Source organism: Chlorocebus sabaeus, chromosome X (assembly GCF_047675955.1).
Source record: "Chlorocebus sabaeus isolate Y175 chromosome X, mChlSab1.0.hap1, whole genome shotgun sequence".
Lineage (NCBI taxonomy): Eukaryota > Metazoa > Chordata > Mammalia > Primates > Cercopithecidae > Chlorocebus > Chlorocebus sabaeus.
Window position 1 is genome coordinate 58,710,743 of NC_132933.1, and position 9,892 is coordinate 58,720,634.

Here is a 9,892-nt window from a genome sequence, read left to right on the forward strand (position 1 = left end):
CCGCAAGCCAAATTAAGAAATAGAACATGGTCAATACCTTAAAAACTTCATACGTGTTCTCCAATTGCATCCCTTTTGTCTCCAACTAAGAAACACAAACTGAAATTTGCTATTGATTGTAGGTTTACCTAGTTGCTTCATGTCACAAATTAATATATTGTTCAATTTTGCATGTTTTTGAACAAAAACTGACTGTTTTGTATTGATTAATATGGAAATCATTGAAAGAGAATAATTTCTTAATTTTTTAATGCTTTTCCCAAAGAATGTGAAAGAGCCTGATTGAAAGGTATGATTGCACTAAACATATTAAAAATAAAATGCATTTTCTGCTTTGACATTCTATCAGCTTACTTAAGAATTTAGGACTTTGCAAACAGCAATCTTGGGGCTAGGGCCATTTTGGAAGCATCTTGCGAGGCTCCGCTTCTTCTATAAGTATGGAGAAGGCAAAAGGCAAGGAGACCTCCACAGAGAAGTCGAGGGAAGAGGATCAACAGGCTTTTAATCAAGCAAACATGATTGCTTTGCCAGGAACATCAACAAAGGGAACCAAAGAAAAAATGTCTGTCAAAGGCAATAAAGTGCTCTGTCCTAAGAAGAAGGCAGAGTACACTGACAACCCCAGACCTCAGAAGAAGATACCAATCCCTCCATCACCCTCTAAACTGCCACCTGTTAATCTGATTCACCAGCACATTCTGCGGGCCTGGTGCCAACAATTGGAGCTGAGCTCCAAAGGCCAGAAATTGGATGCATATAAGCGCCTGTGTGCCTTTGCCTACCCAAATCAAAAGGATTTTCCTAGCACAGCAAAAGAGGCCAAACTCCGGAAACCATTGCAAAAAAAAATTAAAGGTGGAAAAAGGGGAAACGTCCCTGCAAAGTTCTGAGACACAGCCTCCTGAAGTGGCCCTTCCCCTGCGGAGGGGCTGCCTGCCCTGGAAGATTCCACTGCTCTCCTTGAGGGAGTTAATACAGTTGTGGTGACAACTTCTGCCCCAGAGGCTTTGCTGGCCTCCTGAGCGAGAATTTCGGCCAGGGCGAGGAGGCCAGAGGCAGTGGAACCTCCACAAGAGGCCTGTGGTGTCAGGTGGTGTGTGGTCCGTGGGAAAAGTCTCCCTGCAGACACAGATGGTTGGGTTCACCTGCAGTTTCATGCTGGTCAGGCCTGGGTTCCAGAAAAGCAAGAAGGGAGAGTGAGTGCACTCTTCTTGCTTCCTGCCTCCAATTTTCCACCCCCGCATCTTGAAGACAATATGTTGGGCCCCATATGTGTTCACAGGAACAAGGTCTTAATAAAAAACCTCCAATGGGAATAGAATATCAGGAAAAAGGCCACATGTGAGGCAATTAATGGCAGAAAGGCTGGAGAGTCGGATACCGCGGTGCTGCTGACAGGTGAACTCGGGTCCTCTGCACACCTGTTTATGGGCCATGCAGACTAGTGGGGTGGCAGATGTTAGCCTAAGACCCCTAGCAGTGCCTGTTGCTTTGTGAGTGGAGACAGAGACTCTTGCATATAAAAACGGAAAAAGATTTCACAAATTACCATAAATTGTAGTTAATATGTAGAAAAACTCATGCAGACTACTTTACGAAAATAGACATGACTTCAGCAGCAGTTCTTTTTTGTTTTGTTTTGTCTTTTGAGACAGTGTCTCACTCTGTTGCCCAGACCAGAGTGCACTGGTGCAATCCCAGTTCAGTGCAATCTCCGCCTCCTGGCTTCAAGTGATTCTCCTGCCTCAGCCTCCCAAGTTTCTAGGATTACAGGCACCTGCCACACACCTAACTTTTTTTTTTTTTTTTTTTGGATTTTTAGTAAAGATGGGGTTTCCCCATGTTGGCCAGGCTGGTCTCAAACTCTTGGACTCAAGTGATCAACCCGCCTTGGCCTCCCAAAATACTGGGATTATGGGCATGAGCCACTGTGCCTGACCTTCAACAGCTCTTTTAAGTGAGAAGTTCTTCAGCTGAGCATTGTGAAGGAGTTGAATAAAACAGTAGCTGGCTCTTGTCCTCAATTTTCTCTTCCTCTGAACACTGACTACTTTAGGAGCTGCTTCATTCCAATTGCAATTTCATAAAATGTAAAGTATTTTAAAGCAAAGAAAGGCTGTTAACTCTCTCCCCCAAACACATGATTTTTAATATTCAAAACAATATTTTTCAAAGTTCTCTTAATAACCTGAGATTTCTATGGTTTGACTCCAGGATGAAAACACAAGGGACTTTGTATTATTTCACTTATAATTATTTTGTATATTCCTGGTGTTTAAAAATCCCACTCACAAGTACATAATATATTGAACTTAAAATGTGTTTATTAACTGATTCTCCATAAATAAAAATAAGATGTGTATATGAAATAATTCATCTGTTGTATTTAGGGAACTGCATTTGTTGCATGCAAATTTTATTGTTGGTGTTCTTAACTCAAAAGTAGGAGTAAACCAAAATGTGTGATTTTTCTTTTGTATGACTCATTTGTTTGTCCTTTATTAGTTGGTGGTATGGGTTGGATCATTTGTTTCTAAAACTACTTAGGTATGACTGACATACAAAAACTGTACATATTTAATATATCTTATTGAGCGTAATTAATTTTTAATTTTTTTGTGTACTTCCTAAATTTATAGTCCTGTGAGTCTGGGAACAGATCTGTTTTTCACTTGTCCTGATTTAATGACAATTTCCACATGGTTTTGTTATTACAAATATGGAATCTTTATTATTTTATTTATTTTTATTTTTTTGCCCCTTTAATGAAGATACTAAAAATAATGCACTGGAAGGAGTGGCAGAGTTGGAAAATTTGTAACTATCATAATGCAGATGTAATAGGTTTGGGAAAGAATCCTCAAAAATGTTAAAGCAAGAGAGGAAAGTTTGTTGAGAAGCAAGATGTTCTTCTCTCCTGGACCCTATTGGTTGTTGGTGGTCAGAATTGTTCAGTGTAATAAATAATCGACATTTTTTTCTTAAAAAAAAAAAAAAGAAGAGTTTACCATTCTGTTCTGTATCTCTTTAGGATTTATCTTTCATACTTCCTTTATAATGGATTACAGATCTGACCAAAAACTTAAGTATGAATTATAAGTATGTTCTTATATGTTTAAAATTAAATATAAAAGGAGGTATACACATATCCATGATGTATTGTGGTAAATTGTACATGTAAGTATGTGTACATTGAATATATGCTGAGTCAAATATAGACATGTATACAGTTCAACATTATATATAAATATCTAATGTATCCTATGTTTCATATTCTATATCCTTGCTCTAGTTTATGAATGACAGTGAAATTCGGTTTATTTACCTAGACTTCAGCATAATAAAAAAATGCTAAGATGTATTTCAGTAGGATTGAAAATATAAACTCAAGTGTTTTCTCTTTTTAATGAAATATACGTAGTCTTCTTTCTATTTACATTTCATAAAATGTCAATGTGCATGCATTTTTGCAAAGTACTTACGTTTTATATTCTATTTGAAATAATTTTATTTCCCTTCATATATGGCATCCTTAGAAACAAATCTAATAGAGAAACTCAGCAGGAGACTGTTCAGTGACAAGCTTCATATAAACTAGAGTACTTGTAGGGACTTTGAATTTCATTGAGTATTTCAACTCCATATAATTGAACTATTATGGAACTAAATAATTTATTTTAGATGAAATTATTAGGGGAGCATCAAAAATCAACAAATATTGTTAAGACTAATTACAATTTCAAGAAGGATAAATATTGATTTATATATTGCTTCAGAAAAGAAACTCTAAAAGTTATATAGATCATTTTTATTTCACTATTTCTTTTGCTATATAAACAAATCTTCTATATAAAGCATTATTCTTATTCCCAAGATAAAGAATAAAAATACAGAAAACTAAGATTGTCATGCAATTTTACAGCTATATATAATTCCAACACACCATCCTAGATGTTTCAATTTCTATCTTATTATGTTGCATGTGATTGTATATGTTGAGTGTGAACTGTTAAATATTTGGAGGTAAAGTGAGGTAATAACATCTTGTTTGTAAGACTGTATTATTTGCCTATTAGCAGGTGTGTTAACACTACAGATAAAATCATTTGATTGCCTTTTCCTAAAGGAAGATTTTATTTCTTAATTTAGACATTTTTTGTGCCTTCTGGTATAATTAATTGCATACATCCATGTCAAACAGAAAATATGTACACTGTAGCAACTATTCACTTAAAAATGATGTCTTCGTTACCCTTTCCCTTTCAGAATTTTTCTAAACGTGATTCATCAATTTTCCCAAGTAAATGATCCACCTGACTTGAAAAGCTATAGAACACAGATATTTATTGCTATGCAAACTTTATTATTTTTCTGCAATTCTAGTTTGCATAAGTAACTTTTTTTTTAATTTTATAAACGTAAAGTTGAAAGTTAAAGAATTTTTTATGATTCCTAAAAGTGTACCTGGATAAGTATCATTCTCTGTGAAAAGGAAATTTGATTCGTACACATACCTCCAAAGTGGATAGTTTAGAGATACAAAATCAACCCATGGTTAATCTAAGTAATGTAATACTTTACAATTTTTAAAAATTGTGTAGCAATTATATGTATATGTAATTTGCACCAGGTACTCATAAACAAGTATAATTTAGGTTAAGATTAAAAATGTAAGCCAAGGAGGGCAGAGTACAATGGCAGAATAGAAGCCTACCCTGTTCATTCCCACCCCCAACCACACTGGAACACCAAATTTTAGCAACCATCTGCACACAGAAAAGCACCATCACAAGAACCAAAAATCAGGTACACTTTCTAGTTTTAACTTGATATACCTAAAGGAGGCATGGGGGAGGACAAGAGAGACAGTCTTGAATCACCGATGCCACCCATCCCTCATGTCTAGGCAATAGCTGAGTGGTAAGGAGAGAGAATCTGTGCACTTTGGGGAGAGTGCAGTGACTGTGGGACAATACATCGAACTCAGTTTTGCCCTGTCACAGCAGAGAATGAAGTCTTGCTGGGCTCAGCCAGTGGTTGTCCATGGAGGGAGCATTTGGACTCGCCTTAGTCATAGGAGATTCACCCATCCCAGTGATCAGAATTTGAGTTTCTCAACAAGACTTGCCACTGTAGGCTAAAATGCTCTGGCGTCCTAGGTAAACTTGAAAGACAGTCTGCAACACAAGGACTCCAATTCCTAGGCAACCCCTGGTGTTAGGTTTGTCTTAGAGCCAGCAGACTATTGTGGCATGTGACCTATGGAGACACCAGTTGGTGCTGCTAAAAGAGTACTTGTTCCATTTCTCCCCAAAACCCAGGTAGTGCAGGTCACAGCAACGAAAGGGGCTCCTTTTTATCTGTGTAAGTAGAGGAACGCAAAGTAACAGGACTTTGTCTTGCATCTTGGATACCAGCTCAGCCACAGTAGGACAGGGCACTGACCAGGATTGTGAGGCCCCCATTTTAGGCCATAGCTCTCAGATGACATTTATAAACACACCATGGGCCAAAAAGGAAGGGAAGGGTATAGTTTTTGCAGGATTGATCACCTACTGACTAAAGACCCCTTGGGCCCTGGGTTACCATTAACAATACCCAGGTAGTATGCCATGGGCCTAGGGCACTAAGACATGCTGATTTCTGGTGTCACCTAGCACATTCCCAGCTGTGGTGACTATGTTGAAAGACTCCTGTTTGAAAAAAGCAGAGGGAAAAATAAAGGGAACTTTGTCTTGCAGCTTAGGTACCACCTTGGCCACAGAGGGGTAGAGTAACAAGCAGACTTTTAGGGTCCCCAAGTCCAGGCTTAGGCTCTTGGAGAGCATTTATGAACCTGCCCTGGACCAAAGGGGAGCCCATTGTTCTGAAGGGTGAGTCCCAGGACTGGCAACATTTACCAAAAGCTGACTGAAGAACACTTGGGCTTTAGGGGAGTATCAGTGGTGGCCTGGCAGAACTCCCTATGGATCAGTGGTTGTGGTGGACACAGGGAGAGACTTCTCTGCCTGTAGAAAGGGGAGAGAAGAGTAGGAATGACTTTATATTGTAGTTTGAGTGCCAAATCGGCCACAGTACACTAGAACACCAGGCAAACTGCTAAGGTATTTGACCTAAATACCTGGCTTCAAGGCAGCATGTCTAGACATGCTTCGGTTCTGGTAGAAATGGCTGTCCTGAAAGGAAAGGCTTTGGGAAACACCTAGTGCTGGGCTGGCTTCAGGAATGACTCAGCACCATCCCAGTGGTGGTGATCACAGGGGAGCTTACATCACCACACCCCCACTTCCAGGTGGCTCAACACAGAGAGAGAGAGAGAGAGAGAGAGACTTCATTTGTTTGGGACAAAAGTAAGGGAAAAGAATAACATGCTTTGCTTGATATTGCAAAGAACATTTCAGGATCTTTTTCAATAACACCAAGGTGATACCTCTACAGGTCTGCAAAAACTACAGCACTATTGAGCTTGGGGTCCAAGTCCCTTCAGATACCTGGAAGGCCTTCCCAAGAAGGACAGGAACAAAAAAGCCCAGACATTGAAGATTACAAAAAAATATCTAACTCTTTAAAGCCCAAACACGGACTAACATCTACAAGCCTCAACCTTTTCTAGGAAAACATGACCTCACCAAATAAACTAAATAAGACACCAGGAACCAATCCTGGAGAAACAGAGATGTATGAACTTTCAGAAAGAGAATCAAAAATAGCTATTTTGAGGAAACTCGAAGAAATTCAAAATTCTATCAGCTAAATTTAACAATAAGATGAAAATAAGAAGCAGTAAGAAGAAATTCTACATTGGAAAAATGCTACTGACATATTGAAGAAGGTATCAAAGTCTCTCAACAGCAGAATTGATCAATCAGAAGAAAGAATTAATAAGCCTGAAGACAGGCAGAGTTAGAGGAGATGATAAAAATAAAATAATGAAGCATGCCTACAGGATCTAAAAACAAACCTTAAAGGGACAAATCTAAGAGCCATCGGCCTTAAAGAAGAGGTAGAGAAAGAGATGCAGGTAGAAAGTTTATTCAAAAGTGTAATATCAGAGGATTTCCCAAATCTAGAGAAAGAGATCAGCATTCAAGTACAAGAATGTTATGGAACTCCAAGCAGATTTAACCCCTAAAAAGGCCGAACTCAAGGCATTTAAGTATCAAACTCCCAAAGGTTAAGAATAAAGAAAGTATCCTAAAAGCAGCGAGAAAAAATAAATGAATGACACATAATGGAGCTCCAATAGATCTGAAAGCAGACTTTTACTTGGAAACGTTACAGGCCAGGAGAAAGTGGCATGACATATTTAAAGTGCCAAAGGAATAACTGTAACCTTAGAGTAGTATATCTGGTGAAAATATCCTTCAAGCATGAAGTAAAAATAAAGACTTTCCAGACAAACAAAAGGGATTTCATTGACACCAGACCTATGCTACAAGAAATGTTAAATGGAGTTCTTCAATCTGAAGGACAAGGATGTTACTTGGCAAAAAGAAATAATCTGAAAATGCAAAACTCACAGGGAATAGTAACCACACAGAAAAACACAGAACAGTATATCACTGTAATGGTGGTTTGTAAAGTATTCCCGTCTTAAGTAGAAAGACGAAATGATGAATCAATAAAAATACTCACTGCAACAACTTTTCAAGACATAGGACATTAAGACATAAATAGAAACAACAGAAAGTTAAAAAGTGGAGGGATAAAGTCAAAGTGTAGAGTTATTTGTGTGTGTGTGTGTGTGTGTGTGTGTGCGCGCGTGCTTGTTTATGCAATCAGGGTTAAGTTGCCTTCAGTTTAAAATAATGGGTTATAAGGCATTATTTGCAAGCCTCATGGTAACTTCCAATTTAAAAATTTACAGCAAATACGAAAAGTAAAAAGCAAAACCCTAAAGTGCACCACCAAAGAAGATCAACTGTATTTAAAAGAAACAAAGGAACGAAAGAAGAGAAGACTGAAGACAACCAGAAAACAAATTAACAAAAGGGCAGCAGTAAGACATTACTTCTCAGTAATACCATGGAATGAAAATTGACTAAATTTTCCAATTAAAAAAAAACACAGAATGGCTGAATCAATAAAAAACAATACCCAATGATATATTGCCTACATGAAACATAACTAACCTATAAAAGTACATGTAGACTGAAAATAAAGGGATGGAAAAAGATATTCCATGGCAAAGGAAACCAAAAAAGAGTAGGAATAGCTATATTTATAACAACAACAACAACAAAAAACATTTCAAGGCAAAACTTGTGAGAAGAAATTTAAAAAGTCATTATGCAATGATAAAAAAAGTCAATTCAGCAAGAAGATAAAACAATTGTAAATATATATGCACTCAATACTCGAGCACCCAGATATGTAAAGAAAATATTATTAGAGCCAAAGAGACGGAGGCCCCAATACCATAAAGCCTGGAGACTTCAACACCCCACTTTCAGCACTTGACTAATCTTTCAGACAGAAAGTCAACAAAGAAACATCAAACTTAATTTGCACTTTAAAAAATAATGGACTTAATAGATATTTACAGAACATTTCATCAAAGAGCTGCAGAATACACATTCCTCTACTCAGCATATGGATCATTCTCAAAGACAGACCTTATGTTATGTCACCAAGCAAGTGTTAAAACAATAAAAAAATGAAAAATATTAAGCATCTTCTCTGACCACAATAGAATATAACTAGAAATCAGTAATAAAATGAATTTTGGAAACTATACAAATACATAGAAAATAAACAATATGATCCTGAATAACCAGTGGGTCAATAATAAAATTAAGAAAGAAATTGAAAAATTTCTCAAAACAAAAGAAAATGAAAACACAACATAGCAAAATCTATAGGATACAGCAAAAACAGTAGTTAGAGGCAAGTTTATAGCTATGAGTGCCTATATCAACAAAGAATAAAAACTTCAAATAAATAACTTTAATGGTGAATCCTGAAAAAATAAGAAAAGCAAGAGAAAACTGAACTCAAAATTAGAAGGAAAGAGATAATAATGAGCAAAGCAGAGATAAATAAATTTGACATGAATAAAATAATACAAAATAACAAAACAAAAAGTTATTTGAAAAGATAAACAAAATTGACAAACCTTTAGGCACATTAATAAAAAAGAGGGAAGCTTCAAATAAATAAAATCACAGTTGAAAAAAAGACATTTGAGGTGGGCAGATCGCTTGAGCTCAGGAGGTGGAGACCAGCTTGGGCAACATGATAAAACCTCATCTCTACAAAGGTTACAAAAGATAGCTGGCTGTGGTAGTGCATACCTGTAGTCCCAGCTACTCAAGAGTCTGTGGTGGGAGGATCATTTGAACCTGAGAGATCAAGGTTGAAAGTGAGCTGAGATTGTGCCACACACTCCAGTCTGGGTGACAAAGTGAGACTCTGTCTTAAAAAAATAAAAAAAATAAAAAAAGGAAAAGGAGACATTACAGCAAATGCCTCAGAAATGCAAAGGATTGGCCGGGTGCAGTGGCTCATGCCTATAATGCCAGCACTTTGGGAGGCCAAGGCAGGTGGATCACGAGGTCAGGGGTTCAAGACCAGCCTGACCAATATGGTGAAACCCCATCTCTACTAAAAATACAAAAATTAGCTGGGCGTAGTGGTGTGCACCTGTAGTCCCAGCTATTCAGGAGGCTGAGGCAGGAGAATCACTTGAACCTGGGAGGCGGAGGGTGTAGTGAGCCCAGATCGCGCCACTGCACTCCAACTTGGGTTACGGAGTGAGACTCCATCTCAAAAAAAAAAAAAAAAAAAAAAAACAAAAAAACAAAAAAACAGGAATTCAAAGGATCATTGGATCATTTGTGGCTACTATGAACAACTACGTGCCAATAAATTTCAAAATCTAGAATAAATG

The 9,892-nt window shown here is 37.4% G+C and overlaps 1 pseudogene; it reads left to right on the forward strand.

Moving 5' to 3' along the window:
* Nucleotides 1-416: 416 nt before the first annotated feature.
* On the forward strand, nucleotides 417-1,444 carry LOC103232321 (developmental pluripotency-associated protein 4 pseudogene; annotated as a pseudogene).
* Nucleotides 1,445-9,892: the final 8,448 nt, after the last annotated feature.